Below are 23,479 nucleotides of genomic sequence, written 5' to 3'. Positions count from 1 at the left end.
TGTTTCTTAAATGTCTTCCATTTGAATATCAGAGATACATATACTTGATTGTACTCTGTAGTTTCCGAGATACAGCCATATTCTCATCATGGGCCCTCTATCAAGTCTTTGGGTTTTTATGTTTTTATTCTGAAATATAGTAAAATATATAGAAAAAAACAGCTGTTCCATGTGACAAAAGAATAAATATAGTATGATAATGAAAATCCACTTTTTAGCTACTGATTTTGGAAGTTTCTTGTACTCAGACAAGCCCAGAGAAAACGTCCACCAAAGGAAATTCAAAATTTCAGTTCCGGGTACAAATGTGTTAAAAAAAGAAAAAAAAAGAAAAACAGAACTTTTATGGAGAGCGTCCTTCGTCCAGTTTGAATTATTGCTGGTTTAGTGCTGAATAATCAGAGCGAAAGAACCACGTTTTAATCGAAAACCCGATGTTCTCAATCTAAATCAATGAATAAACACATACCGTGTTTTTCTAGCAAAGATCCACGTTGTTCAGACTGAAGAGATGTTATAAACAGTTTTGAAACTAGCTGTGTGTTCACGAGGACCAATAACAAATACATAGTCTGTAACTGCCCATATGTTTTCTGATCTGATGCCCAGCCCACAGCAGCAGGTGGATAAACTCTGTGAGTGTCTTCAAAACTTTTGGAAATCAACATCACCATCAAAACCAGGGAAATATCATGTTTTGGGTAAAATATGGTTAAAAGAAAACACTGTTTTTGGCAGGAAAAGGGAAATGAGAAGTGACCTCTCTTGAGAACCGAGCAGTGTGGTTAAACCCTATCTTTTAAACAAAGATCTTAGAGCATGTGACCTCTGAAACAAAGGAAACCACATGTCCCACATGCGGCCTGATTGACCTTTTCAAACTAAGAGAATGCGACCTCCATGCAACTGTAAAAGCCTAAAAGTCACACCTCCATGAGAAAAGATGGCCGGAGGTCTAAAAGAACTACAGAAGTGTAGTTCACACCTACATGTCACCTTCAAGAACTCTGATTCCCTATTGGCCGGGGTCCTTGAATGCAGCAGGGGTCCGTGCCCAGGTGACCGGGGATATAAATACTCTGGTCACCCACTTCTCATTGTCATCCACTCCACGCAAGCTGCTAAAGGGTGCTCTCCTCTGTGCTTTTCGATTGCAACCCTGTTGCTGAATGAAGGGCGCGCAGTCAGTCAAACGGTATTCTAATTAAATAGTTTCATTTTCCGGATGAGTGGACTATTTCTGGTGTTCAGGAAACACCCTGGATCCTGTGGAAACATGCATCAGTGTTTCATCTCTGCACAATGAAGAAATCGGACAGAACTGGTTCTTCGCTGCCTTTGGAAAAGTAACCATTTTTTGCGTAAATCCCTGACAAGTGAGAGACAGATCCATTTTGTTTACCGCGGAGCATTTAGGACCAAACAAACGGGAACACACACAATAAGGATGCTGAAGTTTATGGGCAGAGATATATAGGTGTGTGTTATTAATGTCACTAACCGCTATTGCTGCAACTTGTTACTGCATTGAATGTGATTAATTAGTAAGTGTTACTGTTGCAAAGGTCTTACTATTAATATGATTGTGACCACCGAGTCCAATTTATTGCTGTGGAAAGTACTGGATCATGGTACTTGTTGATATACTGTATGTTGTGTTTGATACTGTAGATTATTGAAACTGTAATGCTACACTGCTATCTCCCGCCCGCGGAGAAGTTAGTTAATGTACAAGCGAGATAATCAACCTTCCATTCGACACTCAAACCACGGCCCCACGACGAAGGACTGTTACCTTCGTGGCCCTGCGTAGACAGAAGGATAGGTTATTATTGCCGCAAGAAGTCAGCTGTCGGCCCACAAGAGGCTGGATAAGAAACATTCCCCTCGTTAGACAACTTCTCAGACCCCTGCCATAACGTCAAGTTAGGTTACAGTCCTGCGTGAACGAGAAGATTGGTTATTATCACTCCCTCGAAGTCAAGATTCCAAGTGTCTTTCTTTCTTTAAAGTGTGCTTTGCTTTCCTCTTTACACACTAACCTACCACACACACGCATACACATACACAGATCAGCTGATGGTCACCCCATTGTCACCCGGTATTGCAACCAAGTTTCACTACCCGCCATCTTGGGGTTAAATAGCCTGTTTGTGTAGTTTGTCTTGAGTAGCCATTTTGTGCCTTTGCGCTAAAACTACGAAGAGCCTTACATCTTGAGGTTTCATCCGCCATCTTGATCTCGTGGCTTAGTTACCCACGTGATCACGTCACATCCCCTCTTTCTCTTTCACACACACACACACACACACACACACACACACACACACACACACACACACACACACACACACAGACACACGTTTACTTGTTCTTGCCTTTGTTGTAGTTGTAACAAGTAAATAGGTTTATTGATTGAATAACTATTGATTGACAATTCATAATTTGGAAGTTAAATAAATTCTATTACACTTTAAAGAGCAGTTGTTTGTGATTACTTGTGTGTATTTTGTAGTAACAGCTGGTTGAACAGGTCAGTGCTCGAATTTCACCCTTACCGTTCACTTTATAAAATTAAGAAGAAAGCTAGAATTAATCAAATTAATTAAGATCTGTATTTTCAAAAAGAACACCACCTATGAAACTTTGTTTTTACAGTTCAGTTATTGGTCCTTGATTCCAGGATGGTGTTGCCTCGCGAGACCGTCCTGATCTCGCGAGCTCCAGTTTTCCACTCGCAGATCAGCCTGGCATCTTGAGGTAAAGAAAGTTTGGAGCCATTCGCCAAACGACCGGGCCAATCAGCGTTGGTTTTGAGGTGGGTTAGGTGGTGATAGACAGATGGTTTATCCAATCAGCTAACCAGTATTTTCAGACAGCGGTAGCCCTAATTCTGTTAGCCGCTCGCTAATGCTTTTTCTCTTGGATCCTTCTTTTAGAATATGGTCCGGGAACCTGAAATGGTGCCTTTTATTCCTAAATTATTGTTACACATAGGTAAATATCCTTTACCGACATTGTTGTTCTGCTTGCTGAGCTAACAGGCTATGCTTTGCCTGCAGCAGCAGGGGGGCTTGTGGTTGTATTTTCATATGCTGTCGGGATCTGATTGGTTGATTTGGCCCGTCTATCACCAACATAGGTGATAGACAGATGGTTCATCCAATCAGCTAACCAGTATTTCCCCCCTTCCCAAAAAGTTCTGCAACGGAAAGTTCCCAGATGGATATGCCGAGCAAATGCGAGCCGATCCATCTCCGGCGAGTCAGGTTAAGGGTGGTGCCCCGTTTTGATTGTTTGTCAATTTGGTAAAGTTATGAATACACATATTCATAACTTTATTAATATTGATAAAACAACTTTGATAAATTGCCAATAATTGATTCTGTACCTTCCTAATCCCCAACATAGGTCAATCTCTTGACAATTTGATGACCTTTCCATCCACCCAAACCTTCTCACTATAAAGACATGAGGCTCTGGAACAATGTGACACTACTTGCTCCAGTCATATTTCACTCAGCCACTAGAGCTCTTTGCCAGTTAAATGTAAACATAAGTCCTTATAGGCGTTTTGCAGAAATGACTGATAGTGTTTGATATTTTTCTTGGGAAGATAGAACTTGTTTTCAAAATAAACCAGGAGAGTTCTCTCAAACTCTAAATCAGTACTTAATGTCTTGCTCAAACACTTAGAGACAGTTCTCACTTTTATAGATTTCTCAGGGGATTGACATAAATGCATGAAATGATCTTTGTATTGATGATAGTAGGATATGTTTATTACATAATAGAGAAAGTATCCTCCATCCTGCAGTATAAACATGTCAAAGTAGTCCTACTCTGCCCTCTGCAGTCATTCAGATACTTTCACTTCTGGGCTGCTAAACATTACAAAGATACCTGAAGTAACTGCTCTGTTTGTATTGTCCCAATGGCCTTTCATTACACCTGTAGGCTAAAGGACTTTATACGACTGAAATTTGCCTATCATGCAGCTGATAGGCTGATAAGCACACAAGTTAAACTTGAGACTTAAAAGGATGTTAATGTTCAGCTCAGTCTGTTTCCTGTTAGCAAGATATTCCAGTCAGTGTGTACATGTCCCTTGACATCTCCTGCCCCATGATAGGACGTTGCTAATGGAAACATATCTGTGGGGAGTGATTAGGTCAGAGTCTAGACACCAAACTCTAACTATGTTCTGTTGTTGTCAAAAACATTTGAAACGTGAGTTCTCTGACTGAAATAAATATACAGTAAATATACTGTAAATTTCTTTCGGGATGAATAAAGTATATATCTATGTATATATTGAAAACTCAAAAAGCCAGGTCTGCAGCACACAGGAAACAAAGTGAGCAACACCGACGACCAAAAGGACAAATCATTTTTATTTGATGACTTCGATCACTGCACTCCGAGTGGAGCTGAGTTGTTGACACACACGACAGGTACGCTATTTTAACATTCATTTTTGTTGTTTTCTTTTAACTATTAAACATTCATCATTGCTTATTTGTAAATGAAAATCATGGTTTCCTTCACACATGGGTACATTACCTCAATTGCAGTTATTTTGTTAACAGGTTTAAGTGGATTTGTTGCATAAAAAGATACAAAATGCAGTAAGTCAGGTTAAGATTCAACTTTACTTTATTATTGACTGGTTAACAAGCAATATAATTGTGATTATTTTTATTTTTTGCTTTTCCTGTCCATATGATCTATTCCTTTTTTTACATTTTGTTGCTTGTTTACAGAAAATAATTTTTCAGAAATCCAGTATGCCTCCTGTGTCACATGATCTGATGAAAAGTGAGTACTTTAGTTAATTGTTTATCATCATTTGTCATACAAACTAACACACACACACACACACAACAGTAAAACTTTAGTTTTCTTTGTCTATCATTACGCCTTTTTTAAACAACCACTGGTAGAAACCTAAGTCAAAAGGTTTCCTATTCTGGGGAGTGATTATTCAGATACACTTTGAATTGAGTGTTGATCCTACCATATGAGTTTACTATGTCTGCTCTCTCTCACTCCCAGGTGTTGCCTCCTCAGCAGGATTTACTTCTGACTGTATTCCCAAGGCTGTGGTGTGTGGTTCTGCTGGCCTGATTGTTGGTGTTCTAGCTGTTGTGTATAAATGTAAACGTAAGTCACAGCATGTTGTTGGTTACAGCAATAACATATTTTACTGCAAAACACCAACTCACTGTTGCTTTTATGCCAAGTACAGATGGAAACGGAAGTAGCAGTTCTATTTATCTATCACAGTTTTATTATATATTTTATTACCATTTTAGCTTCTGCACTATTTTATGTCTATATCTTGAATTCTCATTTAACTGTTTTTTTTCCTTTATACATTTTGAAAAGCATTGTTGGAAACAGCCTGAAAACATTACTTGTCTTACACACGTTTTTATCAAGACTTATTTGTGTTATACATCTTGTTTTACATGTTTTGTTGTGTGTGGACCCCAGGAAGAGTATCTGCTATTTTAGTGGCAGCTAATGGGGATTTGAATTTCATAGCCAACAAAGGCTTGACTGTAATTGTTGTGCCGATGAAGACAAATAGTGTTATGCAGCATTATTTACATGTATAAGTTATAAAAACTAACCGAGGGTTAATCATTTAAAATGTGAAAATATCTTTGACATTATTTAAAGTGATATTTCATTAGATTGCACATATTTTATTGTCATCAGTAAGTTGGTCCAAAATATTTGTAAATATTATTTTTCTCATTTGTCGTATATATCTTATGTCACAAGATACATTTTATCAGATAAAACAATTGTGATATGAATTACTATTTGCTTAACCCTTATAAACATTTCTATTTCTATTATTGAGAAGGCGGGAAAGCAGAGCTAGTGAAGAGAAACACACAGCTTCAAAAAGGAGTTGCTGAAGACAGAGGAAGAGCGAGGAGATGTGGTCAGCACACTGATGGAGTTGAAGACTGAACTGGAGAACCAGAGGGGTCGACTCAAAGAGCTCCTGGAGGAGGTGGAGGGGAGCGGGAAGTAAACAAGCAGAATCTCCAGGCTGTGGAGAAGGAAATAACAGAGCGAGAGGCGACGTTTGACAAACCAGAAGAACTACTAAGACGAAAAGAAGACCTACTGCGAGCCCAGTGGAAACTGGACCAGACAAAGAGAGATAATGAGAGACAGCTGCTCAACACAGAGAGACTGCTGGAGCCAATAGAGATCCAGGTTAATAAAATACACCAAAAGAAGGGAGTAGACTCCGGTACTCCGAGGGAAAAAAGTAAATATGTGTAACTAAAAGCCACTAAAAGTCTAAAGGATAAACTTAATTATTACTGTAGTATGCCAGGGAACGGCCTTAAATATAAAACTACAGATGAATTGATTCATGCTCCATTGCTTACTCAAGATACCGGATGAGAAGAATACCTTCATATGTTAAAATATTTTAAAATGCTTGATTTATTACAAACATTTTACTTGACTAAGTGAGTTTGTGGTGTGAACTTGTTACATGTTTGACATTACCATGTAAGAACATCAGTTTTAGCTCATCTTTTTAAAGGATCTGATGTATAAATGTTCTATATAAAATGCTTTTGCAATAATGTGTGCTGCTTTTGTTTCTGTATCATCCAATCTGTGGTCAGTTTATTTAGTGTGCAGCAGAGATTAAGAAATGTGTGAACATTTTGAACAAGCCTTCATCTCCTGAATGAAAAACAAATTCCAATCAACATGAAATGGTGAAGGGTGCTAAAGGAAGCAGACGCTCAGCTCCAGTTTACAGTGCGGAGACTGGCCTAAGATTAAATATTAACCAGTCAGTGCTGTTCACTCTAATATAAAAACCAGCAGCCTGCAACTCCTGACATCTATTGTGATGCAGTGTATTATATTTAGTTGTCTACATAATTGTAAATGCTGAACTTAAATGATTTCCTACAGCTGTGGATGGACCTTTTACAGTCTACTTAAGGATCAAAGAATGAAAGCCAAAAGGTCAGCAAACATGTCATAAGTACACTCCAGGACTGGCTACAATGCAAAACTACAGATGAATTCATGTATGCATGTTTGGACTTAAAAAAATAATTAAGTGTTGCTTGAAAATGAATGAACAATACAGTGTACAATATTAAAGCTGAAGTTCATTTATGATGGATGTTATAAAATCAACTAGATATAACGGATTGTATGCAGACAAAAATGTTTATGGGGATAAGATTTTTAATAACATATATGGGTGTTTATATAAGATGTCAGAGATAAACCATATGAACTGAGCTTCTTTGAGATTTGAATTGTTTGGCATTTAGTATTGTCACAGTTTTTTGTTCGAAATTGGTTGTTTTAGGTATTTAAAAAAATCTAAATAAAATCAAATCTAAAAAGCTTCTGTGGAAGTTTGTCTTTCTTCACTGTGAAACGTATCAGTGTTTGATTCTACTGTAAAGAATCGCAACTAAACACAACGTCATTGTTTTCTTGAAAGGAGGTTACTGCCAATTGTTACAAGTTATAGAAAAACATTTCAGCACTTTTAAAAACAGACATTAAAAAGTGTTTTACAGGATGAAGATCAGTAAAGAAGGAATGAAGACAAGAGCACATGTCACAAAATTTAAAGTTAGAAAATTAAGAAAATCCAAAGAAAACAACCAGGTTCAAGGATGGCTTTTTAAAAAGATTTTGTTTTGTTTTTCGGAGACTTTGTGAGATGCTGCTCCAAATTCAGAGAGCAACAACAGCTACATTAAAGATCCCTGCTTTAAAGATCTGAGGTCTGTCTCTGGACAGAGGGCACCGCCCTTCTGTTACAGAGAGGCAGATCATACAACGCCTTGTATGTCAAAAGTTAAAAGTGTTAAAATGTCTTAAAAGTGAGAGGGAGCCAGCAGGGTGTCGATAAAACTGGAGTAATGTGTGACTTCCTGCTGCAAAATGAGAACGTTTTAACGCTGTCAAAGAATATAATTATTTATGTAAAAGCTGCAGCACAAAGGCGGGAAAATCACAAGTCAACACACCTTACCTGATTACAGTTGACTGGGATCAAAGTACAAGGTATTTCATTTGAGGACTGTGATCGCCGTGCACAAAGTGGGTAGGGAAGCTTTTTTAACTCTTCTACATAAATTGCTCATTCTATTGAAGTTGTACAACTAATAAGTTTCTAACTCCAGTCTAAATATTATTGATTTGGAAAATGCACAATGAGTTTGTAGATTAAAAAGTCCAAACTAAAAAGATAAAAGTTTCAACAGCATGCATGCTGTCTGCAGCAAGCAGTTTCAGTTTTGTAGAAACATTACTCTTAACCCATTGTCATGTAAGTTATAATGTTTCTGTAAGTGACTTTAAGTCTCACATTATATTGTGTTTTATCTTTCCAGCTGCATCCAGTGCTACATATTATATTATCACTGTCATGCGTACCATCATCTCTGTTGTTGTTACTGCTGCAGCCTTGGCTACAGTGAATTGTAAGTCACAGTTTGATACACATATTTTAAAAACTTATGATCACATTATGGAAGTCTGGTTGTGTTGTACTGTATGGTTTATGTTGCTCTTTGGAATGAAAGGTTTGAGTGAATGTCTTATTGCTGCTGTTACGTTACTGTTTTTGCCCTCCCACATAAATTTGGACTGTTTTATTACAGTGCTGCTGTGCTTTTGTGTGCTGTTTGATTTTAGACTATTTCCCAAAAGATGAGAAAATGGACCATGCAGAGACAAATACACAGTTTCAACAGTCACAGAAGGAAAAAGAATTGGAAAATGTGCCCAACATATTGATGGAACAGGAGGAGTTTCGCACATCGACGAGGAAAATCCAACCACAATGTACAAAGGTAAAAGAGAGAGACTGACATTTTTCAGATGGTTTATGTGAACTGAATTCCTACACACTGTAAAGACAATGCTCAATTTGCTTTTTTGATAATGCAAAATGGCTGCATAAAAACACTAGCCTTATGGGAGAAAAACTTGCATAAGAGAGTAAAATCAACAAATAGCTATATGTTTATATAAACAGGGGCTTGCACCCTGCTAGGGGCGTTTGATGCATTTCCTTTCATCTCTCTACTTTTAACATACAGTATATTACATTTATTATGCCAATTCTTATTCAAAGCTGTTGTAGTCTTGTAGTGTGGAAGTAGGGACCCGATTGGCAGTAGCAAAGCGTAGTGGATGGCCTGGGGTGTTTGGTTTTAACCCTGTCTTGGATAGAGGAGGGCCTGAATCATTCACAGCACAGGAGGCAAGTACCAGTGACTTGAATTGTATTTGAGCAGCCACTTCAAATAATTTGGGTAGTTTGAAAACCAGCGGGCTGCTGTACACTTGATCAGCTGCAGAGCTGTGATGGCAAATGCATTCAATAAGTGCCAAAAAATAACTCAAAATAATTCTAAGAAAAGGAAAGTAGCTAATGTTTTTCTCTCACTCTTCTATTATTAAGTTTTCCTAATGACTAAACACCTGCGTAGAGAGGGTGTACATTACATGTCATGTCTTTAAAAGTATTAACTTATTTATAATCTTGCATTGCCAGCCCTATTGCCACAGGGCTGTGGATTAACATCTGGCTACACAATAGATACATTCAAAGACAGGAGGAGAAAGTTCTCTAGGTTGTTTGCGTTTCTTTAAACCAATCACAATCGACTTGGTGCGCTGCGCTAAGCGCAGACGCCACGGTGTCTCTGCAAAATAGTCCAAGGAAGGAACTTGTTTTGGTGGAATATATGCACCCTGCAAAAGAAAATGCCACATAAAATATGAAATGATGTTGACTGTTCACACATTACAGTAACATGAGCTATTTAAATTTGCTGGATGAATGGTCATTAGCTCTTACAAGTGTATCACCGTGAGTACTTTATCCACAGCAATCCCACCAATCGGTCCCAAAACGTCCCAGTTACAGAGAGCGAATGCGTAAACATATTCTTTGTAAATCTTTACAATCATTTCCTGAAAGAACCAAGCAGACCTGCATGATCCAAATATTCTTTATAAGTTGCCATTTTTGGCTTTTAGCTCAAATTTTATTTGTTGTTGTTCGAGTGAACAGAGTTTGAGAATGGCAACACACAGATTGGAAGGTGAGAGACATCCGGTGCGGGATGTGAGGCAATTATCCTGAAAATACTGTATACTTCCATTGATCCAGACTAACTTTGTTATTTAACTCCCACACTACCTCAGGTTTGACCTATCTACTGCAAACATCCTAACACATCAGTGCAATCTTAATACTTTGTGTCATGATTATTTTGCCTGTTCTATCAATACCACTTTTTTCTTCAATATTCCACACTCTTTCTGGAATTTACAGCTGGTTTATTTCTTTTAGAATCGCACAAAGCTGAACATGACAGATGGACTGTTCTTTGAACCTGCATTCATGGCCGTCAGTGGATCAATGCCCCTTGATACCGTCTTCATCCTTCTGCTGATACACACGTGTGGAGGTAGCAGTAGTATATGTTTTGTATTCGAATGGTCACGGGACATATTATCGGTCTTAAATTCACCCATAATGTGAAATATAGAACTTTTAAGTCAACTTCTAAAATTTAAAAATTGTAGTTTTTTTTAATTAGCTAAATGTCACATTTTATACATTTCCAAATCTGGCCCAATTACATTTGTAGTTACTACATAGGCCTAAATAAGAGTTTTGCATTAGTAAAGCGTGGTTCTGCACATGGCATCCTTTTAGCAAAGATCACAAAGATGCAACGAGCTCTGTAGAACCAAAACATGCATCTTAATTAGCAGCCATACCTGAAGATATTTGGACTTTTATTGGAAAGTGAATGGTGTGTTGTTCTGCTGTCATTTCAGCTGATTTGGTTGAATCCATTTCCACAGTGTGTCACCACATGAGCCTGGGTGGTGTCCTGGTTGATATGGCTTTAAGTTTGATTATAGCTGCTTATGGCATGTACAGATGGAAACGTAAGTCCCAGTTCTATTTCGCTATAACAGTTTTATTATATATTTTATTCCCATTTTAACTTCTGCACTATTTTATGTCTATATCTTGGATTCTCAGTTTAATGTTTTTTCCTTTATATATTTTGAAGCAGCATTGTTGGAAACAGCCTGAAAGATTACTTGTCTTACACACTTTTTTTATCTAGAGTTATTTGTGTTATATGTCTTGCTTTACATGTTTTTTGTTATGTTTTGTGTGTGGACCCCAGGAAGAGCATCTGCTATTTTAGTGGCAGCTAATGGGGATCCGAATTTCATAGCCAAAAAAGGCTTGACTGTAATATGTGTGCCGATGAAGACAAATAAAGTGTTATGCAGCATTATTTACATGTATGTTATAAAAACTAACCAAGGTTAATCATTTAAATAACTCACCGTTCGCCGACTCGGCTGAACTACACTTTGTAAACTGATTGATTGCCTGGTCCCCAACCGTTGCAGTAGCGGGTTAGCAAGGGTTAGCAGGCGTTGTGCGGCGTTAGCCAGGACTAGCCAGGACCAGTCAAGATCAGTTTACTGGCTGTGTCTCAATTGTTTTTGCGAGCAACCAACTCTGGTACTCCAGCTATATAATTCAATGTGAGTACACAAATGTTGAAATGACATAAAATGCCCGTCCCTAGTGGCTGTAACAAATTACCTGTTCAGGAGGAAATAAGCCAACTCTGCATCCTTTTGGGCTCTAAGCTGTCTCCATCTTTCAAATACATCTCCAATATTTACCAGGGGTTTGTTACGTCTCTGGTCACGCAACTGTTAGAAACATGCCTTTTTCTGTCTCTGAATCTGTCTCTGTTGATCCTGTTCATTTGTTTGCTGCTTTCATGGCTGTACTACCGTTACAGCTGTAGCGTGCTGGGTTTACGATATATCTGGCAACCCGGCCTGGCTGTCAAACTGGGCAGTTGATAACAACACACAGGCCAAAACATAAACATAAATTCCGTCACGGAATGTAAAAAGAAAAAATATTGACATTAGCATTGTTGTCAGAAAAGATAGTATTTCAGCTCATTTTCCTTAATATCCGATGAGGCATTGGTGTTATTTTTGGATTTATTACAGTACATATATTACATATTGGACCTTTAATTATTTTTGTTTAGTCCAAGCATGCATACATGAATTCATCTGTAGTTTTGCATTGAAGCCACTTCCATGGTGTATTAATGACATGTTTGCTGACTTTTGGTGACTTTGATTTGCTCTGAATGCTTTGTGTCTGCTTGGCTAATCTACCCAGATTTGAACATTAAAAAGTTCAAACTAAATAGATAAAATGTTTAAACATTCATTCTATTCAGCTGAAACTCTATTGACTCCACCAATTACTTTTATTTATATTCTGTCTTTCATAATTTCTTTGTCTTGTCAATTTTCCACTCAGCATTTAAAAGGTTGTCCTTTTCTATTAATAATCCCTCTGGTTTGTCAAATAACTTTCTCTCTCTCTGTTATTTCCTTCTCCACTGACTGAAGCTTCCTCTTGTTCTCCTCCTTCTCTGTCTCCACTTCTTCATGTTGTTCTTTGAGTTGATCTCTCATCTCCTCCAGTCCTCCAGTCCTCTGGCAGTCCTTTGTTCCTGTAGTGTGGTAACCATCTTTTCCTGTTCTCCTGTCATCTTTTGTAATTCATTTTCACGCAATACAATTTTCTTCTGCAACTCAGCTTTATCCCCTGTTGTGGAAAAAAAGAACTATGAACATAGAAACAATGAAACCAAATAAAGTGTCATTAAACGGCCAACAATATTTCCTTAAAGTACAGACTGATAGCATTTTATACCAAGAGGAGATATTTAAAAAAAAGTATTGTATGTTTTGAATTAATTATGTGATGGAAGTAAAATCATTGATAATATGGCCCTATTTTTTTTTTTTTAAGATTATTTCTTGGGCCTTTTTAGGCCTTTATTGAAAGGACAGCTGAAGAAATTAAAGCGGGGAGAGGGGGAATGACACCCAGCAAAGGGCTGCAGGTTGGAGTCGAACCCGTGCCCACTGGGTCGAGGAGTAAAATTCTATATATGGGTGCCTGCTCCACCAACTGAGCTAACGATCTAAGGTGCTTGTAGGGCATGTACAAATCCACTATAAAATGCTAGTTTAATGGCGGAAAATAGTGTCAGTGCGCCAGGCGCACGGTTCAAAATGGTTCTACGTAGTTTCTTAATTAATTTACAGGTGTGTTTCTGGCATAACATGCAATAAACCAATCCAAGTGTCATCTCCCATTCACTTTAAAAGCCAGGCGCGTTTGTACCTTGGCACATTGCTGTTATGGAGGATTTGCTAAGCAGTAATGAGAGATTTTCAGAAGTAGAAACTGATGTGCTCATGCGTGAAGTGAAAGTGCGTGAGCAGATCATATAATACTATTTCACATTCTTATATTTTTATTTTTAATCTTCTGCATGTTTGTGTGCTGCTGAGTGTGCACCTAGGTGCATTTTACTAATGCACTGTTAAAATAACCATGAAATGCTGCGTTATTGACTTCAGACCAAGTTTTTGTTGGTCAATAGCGCAATCACTTTCTGCTGCCTCAAGATAGCTATACGCCAAGAATGCACCTGAACACACCTCCCTGTAAGACCAGCACACCTATGATCGCACAGATGGGGGCAGGTGCATTTGCTATTTACATGACGTGGGCACGGGACGATCTTAAACTGGCAAAGACACTTGTGCAGGTTTGTATGAACATCTGCTTGTTATATTTGTATACTAGTAAAACTTTGAAGTATCAAACATTTTGAGAATGCCTGCTTTTACGCTTTGATCCTTAAGTAGAATGTAAAAAGTCCATCCACAGCTGTAGGAAATCATTTAAGTCCAGTGTTTACAATTATGTAGAAAACTAAATATAATACAATGCAAACAACATCACACTAGATGTCAGGAGTTGCAGGCTGCTGGTTTGTATTTATTTATTTATTTATAAACATTTATTTATAACATTTATTAGAGGATCAACCCCATGAGATGCAACATCTCGTTTTCATGGGGGTCCTCCGGATCATGTACAGAGCAACAGAACAGCAGAACAACAGAGTAGATACAAACAAATAGGAAAACAAATAAAAAATAAAAAAAAATAAAAAAATACAGAAAAACAAACATAATAAAAAACACACATGCACACTCTACACACACATAAGCTCTCAATAATATCCCTACCCCCATCCCTATCACATGTAGAATGTCTGAAAAACGACTAATTTAACATATAACACAATATTCCCACATATAACTGACAAAGTTGACATCACAATGGACATTTATGTACATAAGCTCATTCATATATAGCCTACACACATACATTACATGACACATATTAATTACAAATCTGAAAATCTAGAAACATAGACAAGTATTCTGAAGATGTGTTAACAGAGCAGTTCGGAACAGAGGAAAAGACGTAAGCGAGCGAATAGATGCAGGAAGGCAGTTCCAGTCACAAGGAGCTCTAACACAGAAAGCTTACTTCCCAACTTCTCTATTTACTCTAGGGACAGTAAAGAAGATCTGTCCATTGTGACGAAGGCTATATTGTGAACTGTAAGGCACTAAATATTGCGATAAATAATATGGATATTGAAAGTAAATACATTTAAAAGTGAACTGAAGCCAATGATATTTTCTTCTGGCTGAGGGTGCAAGCCAGGACAGCTGTTCATACATTACACAATGATGTGTCCTATAGGGGCAGCAAAGGACGAATCAGCACAGGCTGTTGTATATCACATCAAGAGAATGTAGACAAGTGGCCGTAGTGTTAGCATATATAATATCTGCATAGTCCAGAATAGGTAGCAATAGGTAGTTTTTATATTAGAGTGAACAGCACTGACTGGTTAATATTTAATCTTAGGCCAGTCTCCGAACTGTACACTGGAGCTGAGCGTCTGCTTCCTTTAGCACCCTTCACCATTTCATGTTGATTGGAATTTGTTTTTCATTCAGGAGATGAAGGCTTGTACAAAATGTTCACACATTTCTTACTCTCTGCTGCACACTAAATCAACTGACCACAGACCGGATGATACAGAAACAAAAGCGGCACACATTCATTGCAAAAAGCATTTTATATAGCAAATGTACATATGTTTGTATAAAAAAGTAAAAAAAAAGACAAGTTAAAATAGATTTTTTTACATGGTAATGTCAAACATGTAACAAGTTCACACCACAATCTTACTTAGTCAAGTAAAATGTTTGTAATAAATCAAGCATTTTAAAATGTCTAAACCTATAAAGGCATTCTTCTCATCCGGTATCTTGAGTAAGGAATGGAGCATGAATCAATTCATCTGTAGTATTATATTAAAGGCCGTTCCCTGGAGTACTACAGTAATAATTTGCTCCATAAAAAAAGTTTCTTTTAGAGACTTTTGGTGGCTTTAAGTTACACTTAGTTACTTTTTTCCCTCCGAGTACTTTACCCAAAGTCTACTTCCTTCTTTCGGTGTAATTTATTAACCTGGATCTCTATTGCCTCCAGCAGTCTCTCTGTGTTGAGCAGCTGTCTCTCATTATCTTTCTTTGTCTGGTCCAGTTTCCACTGGGCCCGCAGTAGGTCTTCCTTTCGTCTTAGTAGTTCCTCCGGTTTGTCAAACGTCGCCTCTCGCTCTGTTATTTCCTTCTCCACAGCCTGGAGATTCTGCTTGTTTACTTCCCGCTCCCCCTCCACCTCCTCCAGGAGCTCTTTGAGTCGACCCCTCTGGTTCTCCAGTTCAGTCTTCAACTCCATCAGTGTGCTGACGACATCTTCTCCGTCTTCCTCTGTCTTCAGCAACTCCTTTTGAAGTTGTGCGATTCTCTTCACCAACTCTGCTTTCTCGCCTTCTCAATAATAGAAACAGAAATGTTCATAAGAGTTAAGCAAATAGTCATTCATATTACAATTGTTTTATCTGATAGAATTTGGCTTGTGACATTAGATATATATGACAAATGAGACAAAAAAAAATAACTTGGACTAACTTAGTGATGGCAACAAAATCTGTGGAGTCTCATGAAATATCACTTTAAATAATAAAGATATTTTCACATTTTAAAGCCCCTAGAGGGGCTGTTAATCGGGAAGAGAGGACTGTGAGTTTGCAGTGTGTTTAGCGATTGTTGCTGTAATTCTAAGCCAATGAAGTGTGTTCAGACGGCAAGGTAGTGGTATTTTAGCGGTTCCTATTGTAATTCTAAGCTGAGGAAGTGTGCCTGTCTGGCTTGTGGAGTTGACGTGGGGTTTTTGGCAGTTCCTACTGTAATTCTAAGCCGAAAAAGTTTGTCTGTCAGTTGGGTACAGAGCTCCGTGTGAGCACGGGCTTTAATGATCAATGTCAATATAGCCAGCATCTACCGTTAGCTACTCCGCTGTGCTGTGGAGTAATGTCTGACTATGTGAGACAATCATCTAGCAACATAGTTGTGGATGCTGTGGTCTCAGCCTGGCAACCTCCGTGAACTTCAAGTCTGGGGAGGAGGGGGCGGGGGAGACAACTCTCTCCAGTATTTTGAATTTGTACTGCAGTAACTTTTTTAAACACTAGCTGTCAGTATTACATATTGGACCTGTAGCTTCAAATAGTATGAAACAGTGTACAGTTTTAAAGGGGGTGTATTATCACTAGGTGCAGCTGAAGTTCATGTATGATGGATGTTATAAAATCAAATAGATATAACTGATTGTATGCAGACAAAAAATCTGTATGGGGATAAGATTTTTAATAACATATATGGGTGTTTATATAAGGTGTCAGAGATAAACCGTATGAACTGAGCTTTGAGATTTGATTTGTTTGGCATTCAGTATTGTCACTGTTTTTTGTTTGGAATTAGCTGATTGTTGTAAGTATTTTGAAAATCTAAATAAAATAAAATCTAAAAAGCTGTGGAAGTTTGTATTTTTTCACTGTGAAACATATCACTGTTTGATTCTACTGTAAATAATATGAATCACAACTAAACCCAACTTCCTTGTTTTTTGGACAGGAGGTTACTTCCTAACTGTTAAAGCTATAGAAAAAAGTTTCAGCACTTTTAAAAACAGACGTTACAAAGTGTTTTACAGGATGAAGATCAGCAAAAGAAGGAATGAAGACAAGAGCACATGTCACAAAATTTAAAGTTAGAAAATTAAGAAAATCCAAAGAAAACAACCAGGTTCAAGGATGCCTTTATAAAAATATTTTGTTTTGTTTTTCGAAGACTTTATGAGATGCTGCTCCAAATTCAAGGAGCAACAACAGCTACATTAAAGATCCCTGCTTTAAAGACCTGAGGTCTATCTCTGGACAGAGGGCACCGCCCTTCAATTACAGAGAGGCAGATCATGCAACGCCTTGTATGTCAAAAGTTAACATTTAAACCAAAAAAAAGGGGAGGAAAAAAAAAAAAAAAAAAAAAAAAAAAAGAAGATTTTTTTTTTTTTAGAAAAAAAATAAAAATGTTAAAAAAAAAAAAAAAAAAAAAAACAAAAAAAAAAAAAACAAGTCAACACACCTTACCTGATTACAGTTGACTGGGATCAAAGTACAAGATATTTTATGTGAGGACTGTGATCGCCGTGGAGACTGTTAAGCACAAAGTGGGTAGGGAAGCTTTTGTAAATTCAACTCTTCTACATACATTGCTCATTCTAGTTGTACAACAAATGTGTGTTTTAGAAAGTGCACAATGATTTTGTAGATTAAAAAGTCCAAACTAAATAGGTAAAACATTTAAACAGCATGCATACTGTCTGCAGCAGCAAGCAGTTTCAGTTTTATATCACAGAAACATTACTCTTAACCCATTGTCATGTAAGTTGTAATGTTTCTGTAAGTGACTTTAAGTGCCACATTGTATTGTGTTTTATCTTTCCAGCTGATTGACATCCAGTGCTACATATTGTATCATCGCTGTCATGCGTACCGTCATCTCTGTTGCAGCTGCTGCTGCTGTTCTAGCCTTGTTGTCTACAATGAATTGTAAGTCACAGTTTGATACACATATTTGAAATACTTGTGATCACATTATGGAAGTATTGTTGTGCTGTACTGTATGGTTTATGTTGCTCTTTGGAATGAAAGGCTTGAGTGAATGCCTTCCCACATAAATATGGACTGTTATTACAATGCTGCTGTGCTTTTGTGTGCTGTTTTTTTTTTACTATTTCCCAAAAGATGAGAAAATGGTCAATGCAGAGACAAATCCACAGATTCAACAGTCACATAAGGAAAAAGAATTGGAAAATGTGCCCAAAATATTGATGGAACTGGAGAAGGAGCTCATGTACATGAACAGGAAAATCCAATCACAATGTACAAAGTTAAAAGAGACAGACTGAACATTTTGCAGATGTTTTATATGAACTGAATTCCTATACATTGTAAAGACAATGCCCAATTTCCTTTTTGATAATGCAAATTAGTTGCATAAAAACACCAGTCTTATTAGAGAAAAAGTTGCAAAAGAGAGCAAATTGGACCAATTGCTTCATGTTTGAATAAATTGAGGTTTGCGCCGTGCTGGGGGACCTTTGATGCATTTCCTTTCATCTCTCTACTTTCAACATACAGTTCATTGCATTTATTTTGCCAATATTCTTATTCAAAGCTGTTTCCTTTAATCATGTAGGTACAACCCAAGAACTGCAAGAACCACGCATGTATATCAACTTCATCAGATATGCTGAACTGCTTCTAGTACTACATTTAGAAACAACTTTTGTTATCTTATGGAAGATGTGTAGAGTGTATGCTAACATAATGTCAGTGGGAGCTCGTTCCTCCATTGAGGAGCCAGGACAACAAACAGTCATGACTTTGTTAAGTGGTAGCTGGGCCCTCTCGTAGTGTGGGAGTAGCGACCCGATTGTCACTAGCAGAGTGTAGTGGATGGCCTTGGGTGTTTGGTTTTAACCACGTCCTGGATATAGGAGGGCCTCAATCATTCACAGCACGGTAGGGAAGTACCAGTGACTTGAAAGGTATTTGAGCGGCCACTTCTAATAATTTGGGTAGGTTGAAGACCAGCGGAGCTGCTTTGTACTTGAGGTCAGAGCTGTGATGGCAAATGCATTCAATAAGTGCCAAAAAATAACTCAAAATAATTCTAATAAAGATTAAGTAACTTTTTTTCTCTGACTCTTCCATTATTAAGTTATCTCATCGGTCTAACCCTTCCACCAGTAACTAAGGAATGACTAAACACCTGCGTAGAGAGGTGGTGCACATAACATGTACATGACTTTAAAAGTATTAACTAACTTGTAATAATAATAATAATAATAATAAATTGAATTTATATAGCGCTTTTCATGGACTCAAAGTCGCTTTACAGGGCAGGGTAGATTATAAAAACATAACAAAACAAAACGAGCAAACAAAACAAGTAGAACAAAACAAGATACAGATGAAAAAGGGAGGGGGCAGGTGGACTATGGGTAGGCTGAGGTGAAGAGATGGGTCTTGAGGCGGGACTGGAAGATGGTGAGGGACTCAGAGGTGCGGATCTCTTGGGGGAGGGGTAGTTCCACAGCCTGGGAGCTGCTCTGGAGAAGGCTCTGTCCCAAAAACAGCGCAGGTTGGACTTTTGGATGGAAGAGAGCCGGCTGGAGGTGGATCTGAGGGACCTGTGAGGGTTGGTAGGGGAGAGGAGGTCAGTGAGGTATGAGGGGGCCAGATGGTGGAGGGCTTTGTAGGTGAGGACCAGGATTTTGTAGGTGATCCGGTGGGAAATAGGAAGCCAGTGGAGTTGTTTTAGGACTGGAGTGATGTGGTGCCAGGATTTGGAGCAGGTAATGAGGCTGGGCGGCTGAGTTCTGGACCAGTTGGAGTCGGTTGATGTTGGTAGAGCTGATGCCGGAGGAGAGTGAGTTGCAGTAGTCCAGTCGGGAGGAGATAGCGCGTGAATGAGTCTTTCAGCAGCGGGGGGTGTGAGAGAGGGTCTGATTTTGGCGATGGCGGAGGTGAAAGAAGGAGGTTTTAATGACTTGACGGATGTGAGGCTCAAAGGGAGAGGGTGGAATCAAAGATAACGCCAAGGTTGCCGGGACCTGGGGAGATGGGGGGACAATGGGCGCGTCGATGGTGATAGTGGGGTTATTGGTTTTGCTGAGTGTGGATTTGGAGCCGATCAGAAGGAATTCTGTTTTGTCGCTGTTGAGTTTGAGGAAGTTGTGTTGCATCCAGGTTTTAATAGCTGACAGACAGGAGTTGATGTGGGAGAGGGAGGATTGTGGGGGGATTTGGTGCTGAGGTAGATCTGGGTGGCGTCAGCATATCAGTGGAAGTCCAGGTTGAAGTGGCGGAGTATCTGACCAAGAGGGAGGATGTAGATGATGAAGAGGAGGGGGCCAAGTACGGAGCCTTGGGGAACACCTTGAGTGACTGTGGCTGTGGCAGAGGTGTGGTTGTGGAGGAGAGTGAAATGGGATCTGTTGGAAAAGTGGGAGTGGAGCCAGCTGAGTGCAGTACCTTCGATACCGGGTCTTTGAGTGTGGTAAGCAGGATGTTATGGCTCACAGTATCGAGGGGGCTGCACCTCAGGTCGAGGAGGTGAGGATGTTGAGGGAACCGGTGTCAGCAAAGGTGAGGAGGTCGTTGAGGACTTTGAGGAGAGCGGTTTTCTGTGCTGTGTAGGGGGCAAAAACCAGATTGGAGAGGTTTGAATAGGTTATTGGCATGAAGATGGGTTTGAAGTTGTGAGGCAACTATGTTCCAGGGTTTTAGACAGAAAGGGGAGGTTGGATGTTGGGCTGTAGTTGTTGAGAGAGGAGGGATCCAGTTTTTAAGGATTGGGGTGACAGCGGCAGTTTTGAAAGCAGAGGGGACAGTTCCAAGGGACAGTGAGGAGTTGAAGAGGTTAGTGAGGTAGGGGCATAGGACCGGGAGGCAGGACTTCAGAAGTGGAGTAGGGAGGGGGTCAGGGGAGCAGGTAGTGGGTTTGGAAGAGCTGATGACTTTGGAGATTTCGGAGGGAGTGACTGGGTCAAACTGGGAGAGGAGGAAGTGTGGAGGAGGGGTCGGGAGGTCTGGAGGGATGGGGAGAGGAGGGTCCAAGGTAGGTGCTGGAGTAGATCCTGGGAGGTCAGATACAGGGGATAGAGATTTGTAAATGAGATTGATTTTGTCAGTGAAAAAGTGGAGGAATGAGTTGCAGAGATCCCGAGTAGAGGTAAGGAGGTTGTTGGTCCCGGAGGCTTGATGAGGTTGTTCAATGTGGAGAAGAGGGTTCTGGGGGTTTTGGCAGGGGTCGGTGAGGATGGTGGAGAGGTAGGCAGATTTGGCAGCAATGAGGGCATCTTTGTAGGCGATGAGATGGGATTTATAGGCTTCATGATGGACTGTGAGGGATCATTTCTTTGTCAGATGTTCAAGTTGGCCGCCAGTTTGTTTCATTTCCGGAGTGCAGGTGTGTACCCAGGGTGAAGAGGTGTTAAAAGTGACGAGTTTTGTTTTGAGGGGGCCAGGGTGTTGAGGGAGTAGACAAGGTGGAGTTGAGGTGGTCTGTGAGGTCATCGGGCGAGGTGAGGGTTGAGTCCAGGTGGAGAGTGGTGGAGAGCAGGTCAGAGAGAGGGTGGGGATTGATAGATTTGAGGTTGCCGGAAGGTGATTTCTCTGAGGGGGGGGGGGGGTGGGGTTGGAGAAGGGATGGTGAACCGTATTAGTTTGTGGTCAGAGAGGGGAAAGAGGCATGGATGGAGGTCGAGCACTGGTTGGTTGGTGGAGCAGACCAGGTCGGAGGATGTGTCCTTTTTCATGGGTGGGGAATGTGACATGTTGGGTGAGAGAGAAGTTATCCAGTAAAATGTTGAATTCTGATGAGAGCTTGCAGGTGGGGGAGTCCATGTGGATGTTTAAGTCACCGAGTAGCAGGCGGTGAAAGAGAGATGAGGCTAGTGTGAGGGGTTCAGTAAAATCGAGAGGAAGGAAGGGGATTTGGTTTAGGTGGCCGGTAAATGAGGATGACTGTCATGGAAGGAAAGAGTTTTGAAGGCGAGATATTCAAACGATGATACTGAGGGGAGGGTGAGTTCTGTGATCCGGAAGTTCTGATTGAAAATGACGGCGAGGCCACCTCCACGGTGGGAGGGGCGGGGGTTTGCAGATGTAGTTGTAGCCAGGGGGATGCTTGGTTGAGGGAGAAGAAGTCATTGGGTTGTTGCCAGGTTTCGGTGAGCAGAAGGGAGTCAAGAGTGTTGTCGAGGATTAGTTCATGGAGGGCAGGGGCTTTATTGTTGAGCGCCGTCGGGTGTTGAGGAGGGCAAAGTTGGCATGGTGAGAGGGTGGTGGGATGGGGGCCAGGCTGGAGAAATCTGAGGTTGTCCCGGTTAGCAGTGCGTGTGGTCGTTGGGGGTGGGGGGGTATTGCAGTTGAGGGGGGACAGTGAGCCGATTAGCAAATGATTGGGGAGTATGATTGAGTGTATGTGAAGTGGGGAAAGCACTGTAGTCTGGTCCGGGTTTTCTGTGTAGCCTGATGATGCGTTCAGCCCTATGTGAACCAGTGGGTGAAGCAATCTGATGATGTGGGACAGGTGCAACAGAGCGTGCAGGTGACCAGATGGATGGAATGGATTGTCCGTGGTGGAAGAAAACAAACTTGCGACGAGAGCCTCTGTGGATGTAACGGGGTCGACGTAGAAGTCCCGGAAGCGTTTGATGACTGGGATGCAGGATTGAATGGAGGAGTAGCGAATTGGACCAGTTGCAGAGTTGAATATTTGATCATGATGCCGAGTGGAGGGACTGAGAGCTCCGTGATAGTGGTTAGCCGTAGGCTAGGAGCACAGAGGTGGAGGTGGAGATGGATGAATGAGGTGATTGCCAAAATGATCCACGACATGACCGAAGGAGAGGAATGTCGTGTGTGTTCCGCGGCTTCGTGGCTCGCATCTGGTGGAGGTTGCCTATGAGGAGGAGGTCAGCAATCCGGGTTAGTCGCCGTAGCAGCTAGGAATTAGCCGCCACGCGCGTTTGGTGAACGGGGGCAGCTAGCTAGCGGCTAACCGGCAAGGCAAGAGTCCGGTCAAGGAGCCCAGGCAGCTTCGGGAACCAGCAGAGAGACTGTCCAGAGGTACAGAGGCTGTCCAGAGGTAGGGGGTACAGCGAACACAAACACAAGAGAATAGCAGACGAATAGCAGATGAATAGCAGATGAATAGCAGACGGAGAAGCGGCGAATAACCAGCGCCAGCGTCCTCTCACGTCCAGTTTTTTAATGTAATTTTTATGTAATCTCACATTGCCAACCCTATTTCCACAGCGCTGTGGATTAACATCTGGATACACAACAGATACATTCCAGGACAGGAGAAAAAAGTTCTCTGGGTTGTTTGCATTTCTTTAAACCAATCACAATCGAATTGAGCAGCGCTAAGCTCCGGATGGAGCCATGGCGGCTCTGCAAAATAGTCTCAGGAAGTAACTTGTTTTGGTGGAACATATGCACGCTGCAAAAGAAAACGC

At 40.2% G+C, this 23,479-nt stretch overlaps 1 protein-coding gene across 3 annotated transcripts in view; it reads right to left on the bottom strand.

Annotated features, from left to right (window-relative positions):
• Window positions 1-23,479, bottom strand: part of LOC120572197 (high affinity immunoglobulin gamma Fc receptor IB-like) — an 83,113-nt gene that overhangs the window by 7,361 nt on the left and 52,273 nt on the right. The window lies entirely within an intron of this gene.

This window comes from Perca fluviatilis, chromosome 14 (assembly GCF_010015445.1).
Source record: "Perca fluviatilis chromosome 14, GENO_Pfluv_1.0, whole genome shotgun sequence".
Classification (NCBI taxonomy): Eukaryota; Metazoa; Chordata; class Actinopteri; order Perciformes; family Percidae; genus Perca; species Perca fluviatilis.
This window is presented reverse-complemented; position numbering and strand designations above follow the sequence as displayed.